The sequence below is a fragment of the Artibeus jamaicensis genome, unplaced genomic scaffold, assembly GCF_021234435.1.
Source record: "Artibeus jamaicensis isolate MK-2021 breed Jamaican fruit bat unplaced genomic scaffold, CSHL_Jam_final contig_700, whole genome shotgun sequence".
NCBI classification, from domain to species: domain Eukaryota; kingdom Metazoa; phylum Chordata; class Mammalia; order Chiroptera; family Phyllostomidae; genus Artibeus; species Artibeus jamaicensis.
The window spans coordinates 6,629,758-6,645,716 of NW_026521930.1; the positions used below are offsets into that span (position 1 = coordinate 6,629,758).

The 15,959-nt window shown below is 40.3% G+C and overlaps 3 pseudogenes; 1 reads left to right on the forward strand and 2 right to left on the reverse strand.

The window, feature by feature from the left end:
- Positions 1–1,526, reverse strand: LOC119040945 (non-histone chromosomal protein HMG-14-like; annotated as a pseudogene).
- An 8,836-nt stretch (positions 1,527–10,362) lies between these two features.
- On the forward strand, positions 10,363–10,858 carry LOC119040957 (peptidyl-prolyl cis-trans isomerase A-like; annotated as a pseudogene).
- A 4,002-nt stretch (positions 10,859–14,860) lies between these two features.
- LOC119040946 (BCL2/adenovirus E1B 19 kDa protein-interacting protein 3-like) lies at positions 14,861–15,934 on the reverse strand (annotated as a pseudogene).
- Positions 15,935–15,959: the final 25 nt, after the last annotated feature.

Here is a 15,959-nt window from a genome sequence, read left to right on the forward strand (position 1 = left end):
CTAAAACTGCAAAAGATGCACAGATGTTCCATGTCTCTTATCATTAGAGGCCCCTCCCTAAGTTGACATCAAATTTTTACTGTTTTTAAGATTAAGGTATTAATGACCAGTAAAGACCCATCCATTTTAAGTGCACAGCTTGATGAATTTCGGTAACCGGATACAGTCACGTAACAATGGTCTCAGTCGTTACACAGAATGGTTTCTTTCAACCGAAAAGCCCCTTCCAGCGACTCCGCCTCCCAGGCAGTGGTGACCTACTTCAGTCACTCCAGTTTTGCCTTTTCTAGGATTTCATACAAACAAAATTTTACAGTGTGTGGTGTTAGTGTTTGACTTTTTACACTTAGTATAGTATTTTGAGATTAATTTGTGTATATCAATACTTTACTCTTTGAAATCAACTTTTTTTTCATAAAGTGAGATTTTATTGGTCATTCTGAAGATAAGTACACAGACATTTCAATTTGTACACAAGTCTTAACATACGTACCCAAAATGTAAAGTCATGTAGTTGTGATTCTTTTCTGAAGTTATTCCAGTGACTTTCCAGCTTAAAATTTGGGGACTGATTTCCTTAATGGAGTATCAAGTACCAATATCTGCAAATGTTGATATACTGTTACATCAAAGCCCGACTCATTCACAATTTTATATATATATATATGTATATATATATATATATATATATATATATATATATACTACATAATCGAATTTTCCATCTTTCACAGCACATTAATGAGGTTACTAGGAAAACTGGACCACCACACCAAGGCGTTACAGACTGCACAAAGTTCTGATGGTGGGGAGTGGTTTTCTTTAGGAAACACTTCTACCAAAAACATGAGAATAGAAGTAATTTAAAATGCTCAAGACATGGTAGTTGCACAACTGACTCCCAACTGCCATTTAGTGTGCTTTGTATTATGGGATATAAAAACTGCTCCCATCTATGGAACGTTTAGCTGGCACCCAAGACAATCAAAGCCTCCCATATTCAGTATCCCACTGTTTTCTGGCTGCACCAAAACATAAACAACCAGAAAATGATTCCACCTCTTAAAAAAATCATTTACACTTAAAAAAATGGGATGAGGTGGAATTCCCTCCTTCTTAAAAATGTTTCTAGATCTGCTAAAAAATTTGCATTTACAAAATAGTTGATAAAAAATATTCCTCTGGGTTGTACAAGAAGGGAGACAGGGACCACTGGTGAGACATGGTACATGACATTGATCAGACATGGCTTCCTTCTCTCCTGCTTCATCCGAGGCTGAACTCTCCTCGTTTTTAGTTTCTCTGTTTTCCTCAGGTTCCTAGTTAGCCACTTAGGCCTCTTTTCCCTTTGCTCCCCTTTTCCCTTCCGTTTGCATCTTTTTGCCTGCAGATTTGTCCTTTCCTGCCGCCTTTTTTGGCTTGGTTTCCACTTTTGCAGGAGCAGGTTTAGCTGACAACCTCGCAGATCTCCTCTTGGCCTCCTCCTTAGCCGCCCCTTCGGCGGAGCTGACCTTCCTCTTGGGCATCGTGGAGGTGGGGCGGGCGTGTACTGGGTGCCCGAGAGCCACGGCGAACGGGGAGCCTTTGCAAACCTGGAGTGCCTGGCTGATACTGCTTCTCGCTCTGCCCAAACTGCTCAGACCCCTGAAATCAACTAAAAAAAATTTTTTTTCTTTATTTATATGAGAAGGGAGGGAAAACAAAGTAAGAGAAACATGGATGTGTGAGAGGTACATTGACTCACTGCCTCTTGCACACCCCTAACAAGGGACCTGTCCCACAACCTAGACATGGGTCCTGACTGGGAATTGAACCAGTGACCCCCTTGGTTCACTGGCCAGAGCTCAATCCACTGAGCCACACCAGCCAAGGCTTATTCACATAACATAGAATTCACTATTTTGAAGTGTACAGTTCAGTGATTTTTTAGTATATTCACAAGGTTGTGCAACCATCACCACTAATTCCAGAAAATTTTCATTACCCTAAAAAGAAATCCCATTATCAGTTACTCCCCTCCCCATTCTCCCATCCTTTGAGTCCTGGCAACCATTAATCTGCTTTCTGTCTCTATGAATTTGCCTATTTTGGATATTTTATGTAAATGGAATCATATAATTTGTGGCCTTTTGCATTGGGGTTCTTTTAGTTAGCATGTTCTCAAGATCTGCCTAGGTCGTAGCGGGTGTCAGTATTTTGTTCTTTTTTATGCCAGAATAATATTTGACTGTGTGGAGATGCCACATGGACATACCCACCCATCAGCTAGTAGACATTTAAGTTGTTTCCACTTTTTGACTATTATGAATAATGCTGCTATGAACTCTCAAATACAAGTTTCTGTGTGAACATATGTCTTCTATTGTCTTGAGTATATACCTGGGAGTGGAACTGATGGATTTATATGGTAACTCTGTTTTTAATCTTTTGAGGAACTTCCAGACTTTTTCACGGTGGCTGCACCATTTACATCCCAACAGTGTATGAGGGTTCCAATTCTCTACATCCTCACCAACACTTGTTATTATCTGTCTTTTAAAAAATATGTATACCCAATCTAGCAGGTGTGTGTGATGTGGTGTCTTGTGGCTTTTATTTGCATTTTTTCTGGTGGTTATGTGCTTATTGGCCATTTGTATATCTTCTTTGGAGAAATATCTATTCAAGTCCATCGCCCATGTTAAAATTGGGATGTTAATCTTTTTGTTATGGAGTTATGAAAGTTCTTTGCATATTCTGGATATTAGGCCGTTATTGAGATCTGATTTACAAATATTTTCTCCTGTTCAGTGGGTTGCTTTTTCACTTACTTGAAGCACAATGAAGTCCAATTTATCTACTTTTCTTTGGTTACTTGTGCTTAGGTTTCCTATCTGAGAAAACCTGCTGCTTACTCCAACATCAGGAGGATTTATGCCTATGTTTTCTTTTAAGAGCTTTATAATTTTATCTCTTACATTTAGGTCTTTGAGTTACTCCATTTTGAGTTACTTTATATATGGTGTGAGCTAGCATGTGGATCTCCAGTTATTATCCCCATACCATTCATTGACAGGACTATTCTTTCCCCATCGAATTGTCTTGCACTGTTGTTGAAAATCAACTGACCATAGATATATGGATTTATTTTGGAGCTCTCAATACTGTTCTGTCAATCTAATTATTATTATTTTTTCTGCTGCTTGCTTTGGGTTTAGCGTGCATTTATTTTCCCAATGTCATAGGATGGACAATTTGGTTGCTGATTTAAAATCTTTCTCCTTTTCTAATATGGGCATTTCTTATATAGGCTCAAATTTATAGGTATTGTAGTTCAAATTTATAGTTGTTATAGCTATAAATTTACCTCTAAGCATTGCTCATCTACATCCCATAGTTTTGGTATGTTGTATTTTCATTTTCATTCATGTCAAAGCATTATCTAATTTCCCTTGTGATTTCTTCTTTGACTGACTGGTCATTTAAACAGTGTATTGTTTAAGTTCCACGTATTTGAGAATTCCCCAAATTTCTTTTTGTTATTAAATAGTGATCAGAGAACATATTTTATATGATTTCAATCCTTTTAAATGAGGCTTGTTCTGTGGCCTAGCATACAGTTCTTCCTGGAGAATGTCCCATGTGCACGTGAGAAAAATGTGCATCTGTTGTTGTTGGACTGCACAGTCTATAGATGTCTGTTAGGCCTACTTTGTATTTACTGTTGCTCAAGTCTTCTCTTCCTTTGTTGCTCTACTGCCTAGTCATTTTTTTTGTTTTAAAATATATTTTATTGATTATGCTATTACAGTTGTCCCATTTCTCCCTCTTTATTTCCCTCCATCCTGCACATTCCCTGCCACCCCTGTTTCCTCCACCCTTAGTTCATGTCCATGAGTGGTACCATATAAGTTCTTTGGCTTCTCCATTTCCTATAATATTCTTAACCTCCCCCTGTCTATCTTCTACCTACCATTTATGCTACTTATTTCCTGCACCTTTCTGCCAATTTCCCCCTCCCCCACCCAGCTGATAACCCTCCATGTGAGCTCCACTTCTGTTATTCTGTTCCTGTTCTAGTTGTTTGCTTAGTTTGCTTTTGTTTGTCTAGGTTTGGTTGTTGATAGTTGTGAGTTTGTTGTCATTTTACTGTTCATATTTTTTATCTTCTTTGTCTTAGATAAGTCCTTTAATATTTCATAGAATAAGGGCTTGGCGATGAGGAACTCCCTTAACTTGACCTTACGTGGGAAGCACTTTATCACCTTTTCCATTCTAAATGATAGCTTTGCTGGATAGAGTAATCTTGAATATAGGTCCTTGACTTTTATGACTTCTAATACTTCTTTCCAGCCCCTTCTTGCTTGCAAGGAAGTTTTCTTTTGACAAATCAGCTGATAGTCTTATGGGCACTCCTTTGTAGGTAACTATCTCCTTTTCTCTTGTTGCTCTTAATAATCTCTCCTTATCTTTCATCTTGGGTAATGTAATTATGATGTGCCTTGGTGTATGCTTCCTTGGGTCCACCTTCTTTGGGATTCTCGGAAGTCTATTTCCTTTGCCAGATTCGGAAAGTTCTCCTTCATTACTTGTTCAAATAAGTTTTCAATTTCTTGCTCTTCCTCTTCTCCTCTGGCACCCCTATAATTCAGATGTTGGAATATTTAAAGTTGCCCTGGAGGTTCCTAAGTCTCTCCTCATGTTTTTGAATTCTAGTTTCTTCATTCTGTTCTGGTTGAATGTTTCTTTCTTCCTTCTGATCCAAACCGTTGAGGTGGGCACCGGTTTCCTTCCCATCACCGTTGGTTCCCTGTACATTTTTCTTTATTTCACTTTTCATAGCCTTTATTTTTTCATCTAATTTACAACCATACTCAACCAATTCTGTGAGCATCCTGATTACCAGTGTTTTGAACTGTGCATCTGATAGGTTGTCTATCTCTTCGTTTCTTCCTTATATTTTTTCTGGAGCTTTGATCTGTTTTTTTGGGCCATATTTTTTCTTCTCTCATCTCACCTGGTACACAGTAAGGGGCAGAGCCTTAGGTATTTGCCAGGGCAGGGCAACCCACTTCACTGTATTGTGGCACTGTATGTGGGGGAGGGGTCTGAGAGGGAACAATGCAGCTTGCTCAGCTCTGGGCTTGGCTTTCAGTCACTTCCTCTGCTACCCATAATCAAATAGGGCCCTTCTGGTGCTGATTCCGAGATGGGTGGGTTTTGTGTACATTCTAGGACCCTGTTGGTCTCTCCAACAAACTCTTCTGTGAGACTGGGAGAGTTTCTCTTGCCATGGCAACCCCTACAGATTTTTTCAGTCATAGGTTTTGAGGGTTTATTTTACTCCACTGGGACCCTGGGTTGCCTGGTCTATCTCACTCCCTGGTTGTTCCTCCCAGTTTATGTGTACACAGGCGTGGGACTTCCTGGTCCTCTAGCTACTGCCTTGCTGCAAGGCCTCTCTACACAGCTGCCCATCTCTGCCCTTCCTCCCAGTCTGGATGAATGTTTCTCCTTTAACTCCTTGGTTTTCAGACTTCCATACAGTTCAATTTTCTGTCAGTTCTGGTTTTTTTGTTTTGTTTTGTTTTTAAATTTTTTGTTGTCTTTCTTTTGGTTTTGCAAGGAGGCGAAGTGTATCTACCTCTGCTTCCATCCTGGCCGGAAGTCTTTCTAGTCATTCTATCCATTATTGAAAATGAGGTATGGAATACCCAACTATTATTTGTTAAATTTACTCTTCCCCCCTCAATTCTTTTAGACTTTGCTCCATATATTTTGGGGCTCTGTTTAGGTGCATACATGATTACAATTGTTATATCTTCTTGATGGCTTGATCTTTTTATTTTAAAATGTCCTCCTTTATCTGTAGTAACTTTTCTTTTTTTTGTTTTTAAAATCTCTGTTATATGATATTAGTATTGCTACTCCAAATTTATTAGGGTTGCTTTTTGCATGATATATTTTGTCCATACTGTTACTTTCAACCTATTTGTATCTTTCAATCTAAAGTTACCTCTTGTAGATTGTGCAGTGTAATAATCTCTGCCTTTGAAAAATTTATTTATTTTTATTTTTATTTTTTTAAATATATTTTATTAATTATGCCACTACAGTTGTCCTATTCCCCCCTTCATTCCCCTCCACCCTGCACACCCCTCCCCCATCATTCCCCCCCTTTAGTTTATGACCACGTGTCTCAAGTTCTTTAGATTCTATATTTCCCATACTATTCTTGCCCTCCCCCCTATTTTCTACCTACAGTCTATGCTACTTATTTTCTGTACCTTCTCCCCCTTCTCCTTCTCCCACTCCCCTGTTGCTAACCCTCCAGCTGATCTTCATTTCTATGGTTCTGCTCCTGATCTAGCTGTCCTCTTAGTTTACTTTTGTTTTAGGTGTGGTTGTTAATAACTGTGAGTTTGCTGTCCTTTCACTGTTCATCTTTTTTATCTTCTTTTTCTTAGGTAAGGCTCTTTAACATTTCATATAATAAGGGCTTGGTGGTGATGAACTTCTTGAATTTGATCTTATCTGAGAAGCACTTTATCTGCCCTTCCATTCTAAATGAAAGTTTTGCTGGATAGAGTAATCTTGGTTGTAGGTCTTTGGATTTCATGACTTGGAATACCTCTTTCCAGCCCCTTCTTGCCTGTAGGGTCTCTTTTGAGAAATTTGCTGACAGTCTGATGGGCACTCCTTTGTAGGTGACTGTCCTCTTAGCTCTTGCTGCTTCTAGGATTCTCTCCTTCATTTTAATTTTGGCTAATATAATGATGATGTGCCTTGGTGTGTTTCTTCTTGAGTCCAACTTCTTTGGGACTCTCTGAGCTTCCTGGATTTCCTGGAAGTCTATTTCCTTTGCCAGATTGGGGAAATTCTCCTTCATTATTTGTTCGAATAAGTGTTCCACTCGTGGGTGTTCCTCTTCCCCTTCTGGTACTCCTATAATTCGGATGTTGGAGCATTTAAAGATGTCCTGGAGGTTCCTAAGTCTCTTCTCATTTTTTTTGAATTCTTGTTTCTTCATATTTTTCTGTTTGGCCATTATTTTCTTCCTTCTGGTTTACTCCCTTGATTTTAGACCCAGTTTCCTCTTCATCACTATTGGTTTCTCGTGCAATTCCCTTCATTTCAATTAGTTTAGCCTTCATATGTTCCTCTAATTTGTGACTAAAATCAACCAGTTCTGTGAGCATCCTGATCACCAGTGTTTTGAACTGTGCATCTGAAAGGTTGGCTATTTCTTGGTCGCTTAGATTTATGGGCTCTGGGGCTTTGAGATCTTCTTGAGCCATTTTTGGTCTGTTCGCACCCGTTAAGTATGAGGAGTGGAGCCTTAGATGTTTACCAGGGCGGGACTGCTGAGGTCACTGAGTTGTGACGCTGTATGTGGGGGGTGGGGTCAGAGTGGGGAAATGGCGGCCCCCTCTGCTGCCTCTCGCTGCTGGGCCTGCTTGGTCCCGTCGTCTCACTGCCCACTCCCTCACTGGTCTATCTGCCCACAAATGCGGGACCACAGTCAACCTCCTGCCCTGCACCCTCGCTGGGTACGCCGGTTGCTCACTGGGTCGCTCCCTGGGTCGCTCCCTGGGTCCCTCACTGGGTCTGCCCGTTGCAATCCCATGCCTGGGATCCGCGCGCCTGAGTCCGTCTGACCGAGTTTTCCTGTGCAACCCCACTCTGCCAGCTGCCGGCTTCGCCCCTCTTACCGGTCAGGCTGAAGAATTTGTTGTTATCAGACTTTGAAAAAGTTCAATTTTCTGTGTTCTGGCTGTGTTTTCTATTGCTAATATTTTGTTGTCTCTCAACTTGGTTGTGTGAGAAAGCATGGCGTCTCCACCTATGCCTCCATCTTGGTGGAAGTCCCTTTAATAGGCTCTGAAAAATTTATTTATTTTTAGACAGAGGGAAAAGGAGAGAGGAAGAGAGGGAGTGAAACATCTCTTCTTTCTCCCTTCCTTCTCTTACTCCTCTCCTCTGGTACTTCTATTGCAGATATATTGGTGTGTTTATAGATGTCCCACATTTCTCTGAGGCATTATTTATTTTTCTTGATTCTATTTTCTCTCTTTTTTTTTTCGAGTCCATAATTTCTACTTATCTTCAAGTTTGCTGATTCTTAATTCTGTTAATTCAAATCTGCTGTTGAGCCCCATAATATTTCCTTTGGGCTGATGTACTTTTCAACTTGAGTTTCTTTTTGGCTCTTTTTGTTTTGTTTTCTTTTGTTAAATAATTTCCACCTTTTTATTGATATTCTCTATATGATGAGACATTATCATCATACTTTCGTTTATTTCTTTAAGCATGGTGTTTGTTAAACTCAACATCTATTCTTTCTCGCAGGAAGTCTCCTTACCTTATGTCTCATAATTTTTATTGAAAATTGGACATTTTAGGTAATATATCTTATTGTAGCAACTGTTCTCTTTCTTCCTCTCTAGATATTGTTTTTGTTGTTGTTTGTTTGCTTGTTTCATGACTTGACTAAGCTATTTTAGTTAAGTCTATTTCCTCTCAGTGTGAAATCTTTGGTGTTGCTCCTCAGAGAACATCACCTTGGGTGTACACACCATCACCTTGGGATGAGAGTGGTTGTAACAGACTCTCTTTGACTCTCTCTCCCCAACTTCTGTTAAGCTGTCTGCTTCATTTGGTATTGCACACTACCTATTAAGCTCCACTAATTACTGGCGGGCTCTTCTTCTTCTCCTCCTTCTTCTCTTTGTCTTCTTTTTACAGTTCCCTGGGGCATATATTGCACAGGAGTCTGATCCAATTAAATGTGAACAAGAGTAGCTTTTGGGCTGGTCTTTGAGGTATGTTCTGACCCCAGAAGGGTTCTTGGCTGTCTCTTTTCCTGATGCTGTCTGGTTAATTAAGTTACCTATGGTTTAGCCTTGTGGTTTTTAATTAAGAAGAACTTTTTAAAAAGAGGGCCCTTAAGGTTGACCTTTCTCATACTAGATTTCAAATAAAGTTACTGCCTTTGGGAGAGCCTGGAGTCTCTTATCTACTGAGTGCTTTTGCCTGGGCAAAAATCTCTCAGCCACTACTCTGGGCACTGGGTAGAACAGTAGCCTCTGGTCTTTTTGGTTTGCTTCTCCCAGCATGTTCTATTAGCAATCTGGAATGAGGGCAGTTGGGGCCCCAGTATTCTTGGACTGTCACACCTGGGACAAAGACTCCATTCTATGAGTAGTAGCTTCACAGGGGAAGGGGACCTCTAATTCTCTGCCATACTCATGGGAAATTTAGCTTATTCAAGTTGTAGTTAAAGGGGATGAAAAATGCTGGCAAGATATGGTAAGCAAGGCTTGGTTGGGAGGTGTGGGGAGAGGAAGCATTGTCTTCTTGCCCATACCTACCTAGAGTGGAGTCTCCTTCAAACTGAGCTGGTGAAAGGGAAGGTGGTGGAAGTGAGGGGGGAGGGAATTGGTTTGACTCAAATGATGCAGACACTTGTGATTCTTACCAAATTTTAGTAGGCTTTATTGAATAAATGTTTCTTCATTGGCTATTTACCATTAGAAAAATTTTCAGAGACTCTTTTTTTTTTTTTTTAATTTCCACCAGCTTTGATTTTCTGGGGAGTGAGTGGGTATCCTCACATTGTCACATCAGAGCTTTTACCTCCCCATTTTTCTTTTTTTAAAAAGATTTTATTTATTTAATTTTTTTTAGAGAGGGAGGGAGGGAGAAAGAGAAGGAGAGAAACATCAATTGTGGTTGCCTCTTATGTGCCCCCTGCTGGGGACCTAGCCCATAACATAGGCATGTGCCCTGATTGGGAATTGAACCAGTGACCCTTTTGTTTACCAGCCAGTGCTCAATCCACTGAGCCACACCAGCCAGGGTTCTCTGTTTTTCTTTTTAAGCTTTTTGGTTAGTCTGTTATTTACTTTAAAAGCTATCCAGTACCTCAGGCAGCTGTAAAATTAAAACACTTGCCTGTAACTACTTTTGACAAATGACCTCAGAAGCTGGCTTTTCACATTTGGCAAGCTCCAGGTGAAGCCAAATACAGACAGCCTTGTAAGTGGGTCTTTCAAGGAACCATAAGCCAGTGCCAATAATGACTATTTTGGGGAGTAAGACTTAGAAAGAGTTCTGGCTTCATTATATTCCCTCCAGTGGCTGCCAGGTCTCAATGGGAATGTGGGGCTCTTTCTCATCTTTGCAACAGAGCTGAAGAGTTGGGAACAGGACTAGGGCAAGTTAAAGTCACAGAGCTGCCTCATCCTACCAAGTTTCAGCCATCTTTCTTGAATAAGCCTTCTTCAATTTTCTGTAAGCCTTTGGTTAAGTTATAGAGTCTTTAAAAAGTTGATTCTGGCCTTGCGGATGCCACCACCCCCTGGGACCTTCCTGGGTCCAGCCATGGTTAACCCCATTGTGTTCTTCAACATTGCTGCTGATGGTGAGCCTTTGGGCTGTGTCTCCTTCGAGCTGTTTGCAGACAAATTTCCAAAGACGGCAGAAAACTTTCATGCTCTGAGCACAGGGGAGAAAGGACTTGGTTATAAAGGCTCCTGCTTTCACAGAATTATTCTGGGATTTATGTCCCAGGGCGGTGACTTCACACGCCACAATGGCACAGGTGGAACGTCCATCTATGGGGAGAAATTTGATCATGAGAATTTCGTGCTGAAGCACGCAAGTTCTGGCATCTTGTCCATGGCAAATGCTGGACCCAACACAAATGGTTCCCAGTTTTTCATCTGCACTGCCAAGACCATTGGCTGGATGGCAAGCATATGGCCTTCGACCGGGTGAAGGGCGGCATGGATGTGTGACAGCCATGGAGCACTGTGCATCCCGGAATGGCAAGACCAGCAAGAAGATCACCATTACTGACTGTGGACAACTCTCCTAAATTTGACTTCCATTTTATCTTAATCACCCGAGCATTCCTTCTGTAGCTCAGGAGGGCACCCCTTCACCCCCATCTGCTTGGAATGTTCCATAATCTTCATGCTCTCAATGCAGTTCATTGGGTTCCATGTTTTCCCTACCCCTTCCAAGTCTAGCTGATTTGCAGAGTTAAATTTATGATTATGAAATAGAAACTAAACAATTGTCAGAAAAAGTTGATTCTGACAATTTTTTTTGGTTTTTAAAAATTGCTTTTATGTAGGAGTGAATTTTCATAGCTACTGTCTTTGCCATTTTTGCTGACATCACCCAAATCAACATTTAATTAGTATTAGTGTTCCAACATCAGTACACCCACCAAATTTCTGTACTGGGCTCAGGTTTCCTTATATGATTCAAAAAGATGTCCTGGAAGACCATGTTTCTTCCTTGAAATCAAGCAAAAGCAAATAAAGTTCTAAAATTTCCACTAACACTGTTGTAATTCTATTGTAATACTACAAAAAGGGAAATGAGGTTTATTTAGCGTGCGTAGTTCTCTCTGCTCCCTCTACTTGGTGCTCACAAGTTATCTGAAGAATATAGAATCTAGAACCTTGTCAGGGTGACTGACATCAAAGTCATTGTCGGATAGTTTTATAAGTTACATTTTAACATTTATTGAAAGTCAGAATGGGATTTTCCTATCCCCAGTATTTTTCCTATTTTCTAAAAATTTTCAGTTTGTCTACAGTATTTCCAAAACTATATCTCCAGTTTCTTTCACCATCTTTGGGGATGGATTGCATCCCAATTTGTGGTCTTAAACATTTCAATTGAGATAGTGTTCTCTTATCATTCTTCGCTTCTTCAGGGTCTCAGTTTCCTCCTAACTATACCCTTAAACCAATTTAATTTTGAGCATCATTCTCTTTGTAGAACACAAACCAAATGAAAGTTGAGAGGTTCTCCTTTCTCTTGGTCATCTGTTAATATTACACCATCTATGCTAAGCAATGGGCCTGTTTCTTCCTTCTTCTAGCTCCAAATATAGATATAAAAGCCCTTTTCATTGTCTATAGCATGTTTCACAATCTCAGTTCCACCCGGAATTACAGCCATTCTGACACTATTCTTACAGGTTTATATTAGTGTCTTGTGTTTATCCCTGACTAGGGAGCTCTTCTCCTATCCTCTATCATAGGATTTCCTGAACAGCCACTTTTGTTTGTTTGTTTGTTTCTTTCTTTCATCCTTTTTTAGAGTTTTATTTATCTATTTCCTTAAATATATTTTGTTGATTATGCCATTACAATTGTCCCATTTTCCCCCCTTCATTCCCCTCCACCTTGCACACCCCCCTCCCCAGTCCCCCACTTCAGTTCATGTCCATGTGTCACAAGTTCTTTAGCTTCTACTTTTCCCACACTACCCTCGCCCTTCCCCTGTCTATTTTCTACCCACCATCCATGCTATTTATTCTCTGTTGTTTCCTTAAATGCTCTTCTGTTGCTTCTTTGTCAGGATCTAAAAGGGACAAAGGAGTGACTGGTTTTTGTTTTGGGTTGGATATTCTTGAAATGATAAGTTAAACCACATATTAATTTAGAATTGGAAAAGGAAGAGAAAAATATTTAGTACAGACAATAAGATAATTGTTCATTAATTTAGCATTTAGTAATTAATTTATGCATTAGTTTAGCATCCAGTGATTAATTTAGCATTGTAATAGCTACAGGCATCATCTTATTCACAGTGGGTCAGGAATTTGGAAAAGGCGTATCAGGAAAGCTATACTCTGTTTCAGGTCATCTGCTCAGATGGCCTGAATGGCTGGGAGTGACTCTAATGTCAGAGGTAAGAACAGTGGGAACTGGGGAATCCACTTCCAGGATGGCTTCTTCACTTATACGGCTGTAGTTTGGGTTGGGGTGGTTGAAGAACAGGCTCAATCATAGTGTCTACAGGTATCCTTATCAGCAGAGTTGTGGCAAGGCAGTTGGACTTCTTCCTTGGGAGTTCCAGACTCCCAGAGAGCAAGATGAAAATTGCATGGTCTTTAATGGCCCATCCTAAGAAGTCCCATGGCATCACTCCCACTGCTCTCTTTATTGAAGCAGTCACAGCCAGCCCAGGCTAAGGAGAGTGGACATAGACCCCATGGACTGATGGGAGGAGTGTCAAAGAATTTATGGCTCAGAAGAACTGCTCAGCCAACCCACAGAATTATAAGCTTAATAAAATGGTTATTGCTTTAAGCTATTAAAAAAGAATTGATGGTCATATTTTAAAACTGCCATATTTAAAGCTTTATAAATAATTACTTCTAGAGGAGAAGTATATGTCCCTGGCCAGAAGGTTACCAAACAAGTAGCTAGAAATATTTATTTTCAACCAATTTCTTCCTTTGATCCATTGAAACATCTTTACATAAAAATAAAATACAAGTCTGGCAGAAGTAAGACCTGCTTGAGTGTGGTTGGTAGGGTAATAATTTATTGATATAAGGTGAACATTTCACCTAAAATGTCATGCAGTGTGCTTTTGAGTGTGATATTGTTATGCTACAGAATTTCAGGTTTATGATTTTATAATAAGAAGGGGTGTCATTTGTGCTGGACTCTACATGTGCTTCTAAAAATGCACACATACTGAAATGGGAAAGTTCTCTTCCATCAGTTGTGTTCATTTATTTATTGATTGACTTCCAAAGTTACATATGTACATGTTCAGAAGATCTGTGAGACTTATTAGGAAAAGCTGGGGTTCCTCCATCATTTCCTGTTCCCTAGAGGCACTAATTCAACTGCTTTAGCTAATTATTTTCTATTCTCCAGATATCTCAATTGCATGCTCATATTGCTACTTCCTGGTTTTTTGTTTGTAGGCCTCATCTATTATCATTTTGAAAGTCGAGGCTCTAACTCTTTCATCTTTCATACACTTCCTGTCTTTATTCCTTCCATGTTACTGTATCTTACACAGTTTTGGTTACGTAGATGTTCAGAGTTTACATCACTACACACTATTCATAGCTGAACAATGTAGTTCCTATGACTATTTTTCCTGCACTTTTTGTTTCCTCCTTCTCTCCCATACTGAGTTAATATTGCGTCTGGGTTTTGTTGTTATGTTTGCTTTGTATGTATAACATTAATTCAAGCCTAAACTCTGACCTGAGGTTTAAATATCTTATTATATTCAAACACATTAGATTTTCTAATGGTTTAAATTTATTTTTCTTTTTTCTCCCAAAAGCAATTTCATATATTTCTAGGCCTGAGACATTCCTTATGAGAAATGAAGATTCTACACCATAGAAAAGACAGCATTACAACATATTAGTAGGAAAATCTGCTGATGTACTTTAGTCCCTATTCCTTTTCATAGCTGTATTTACACAGATCACCTCCTAAAAGTGAAAAGGCACCATCAGGAGCTTAGACCAAGAGCAGCTCTGAAGCTCATTTAATTTTTTATCGCCCAGGATATTTTTCTTGTGTCTTGTGGGTTTTTTCTTGCTTTCTCTTTAATAACTAACAAGTTCAAGCTTAGGGAAGTTTGCCTTTGTCTTGAAAAACAAAACAAAACAACAAAACTTTTATATCATTTGCCAACCTGATCTTGTTTTTGGAGAGAGATGGGAGTCATCTTGCAAGAGTAAGATTTACACCATGAGCGGTTCAGGTCTCAGTCCACTGGTCCCAAAAGGAGATGACAGCATTACTGACAAAGTTATTATCTGCTGGTGGCATTTGCAGAAAAGAAGCCTTTGCAAATTTCTAAACAACAGTAAACTCTGTTAGGAAATTCTAAAGTGTCTTACAGCCAAAAAGGGAATGAGGTTAGTAAAATGCCTCAGCAGAGTTTGAATAAAATACTGGATTTGAGAATTACTGGAGCTTGGATATGTAAAAATAGGGTTGTAGGTTGGGTCATGCTTACAATGGTATCAAGTTCAAATACACTACTGTGACAATAGACCACTTCGTAGGTCACATGCTTTGCCAAGGTCTTCTTTCCTTCAATAGGTGCTGGCAGAAGGTGAGCCAAGTCGTTTCCTGTTATAGATGCCTGGCCCCAAAGCCAAAACATGAGACAGGAGCAGAGATGGAATGAACACCTTAAGAAATTCCACAGAGAAAATACTCCCTTTCTTCATGGTTCCACTTTTACTCCTGCTTAAAGAAACAGATCATTTGAGTGCCGGAATGTTCTCAGCCTACCAGACCAGCCTGACACCCAGTCTACTCTCTTCTTCAAAGCACCAACTTCTTTCTCCTTCTACGGCTTCTTCTTCTGATGGAGAGCTATGGTCCCTCTTGGTGTGCATTTCCACATCAAATGTAATTTGCCCATCTTCTTGTGGGGAAGGGCTGTCACAGGGAGAACTGCCTCTTGAATTACTCTGTCCTGATTCATGATGTGCATCCAAAAGAATCTTTTCCATGTCTCCATCGTGGATAGAGGATGAGGGAGGGATGTGTCCCAGCCCCTCATTTTCCCCATTGCCATTATTACCATTGTCATTGCTGCTGTTCATGGGGAGCTCCACCCAGGAACTGCTGAAGGCTGGCAGGGGAAACACTTCTTCCTGTCATCACAGTTGTTGTTGCTGTGCAGGGGTGGCGGCTGCTCCAGTAAACGAGACGACGCTGTCGGGCGGGCGGCTGGAGGAACTCTGTTTGTCCGCAGCTGGACTGGCTCAGGTTCTGGGACAACAACACAACAAGCTGAGTCCCCCACCCCCTATTTTTCTCCTTGGCTTAACTTTCTTAGAGACCCCTCTGTGTGCCTTCTGACCTGCCCGTGCCTGGGAGTGGTCATTCCCGTGCCTGCTGCACAGCTGCCTCCTTGAGAACTGCCTTCACCATCTGCTGGGACCCCCTCATGTCTCTCTCAAATTGGATCCTGAGACTCCTGGATTCTGTTCCTTCTTCTTTCTTGCTTTATCCCTCACTTCAGGTCATTCTCTAGTACTGTGATAAGTAAAGGTGCATTTCTGAGACTTTGCTATGTCTCAAAATGTCTTTATTTTACTTTTACACTGTCAAAGTGTCCCACCTGCGGTGTCCAACCTGTGGCCGATGGGCTGCATGTGTCCCAGAATGGCTATGAATGTG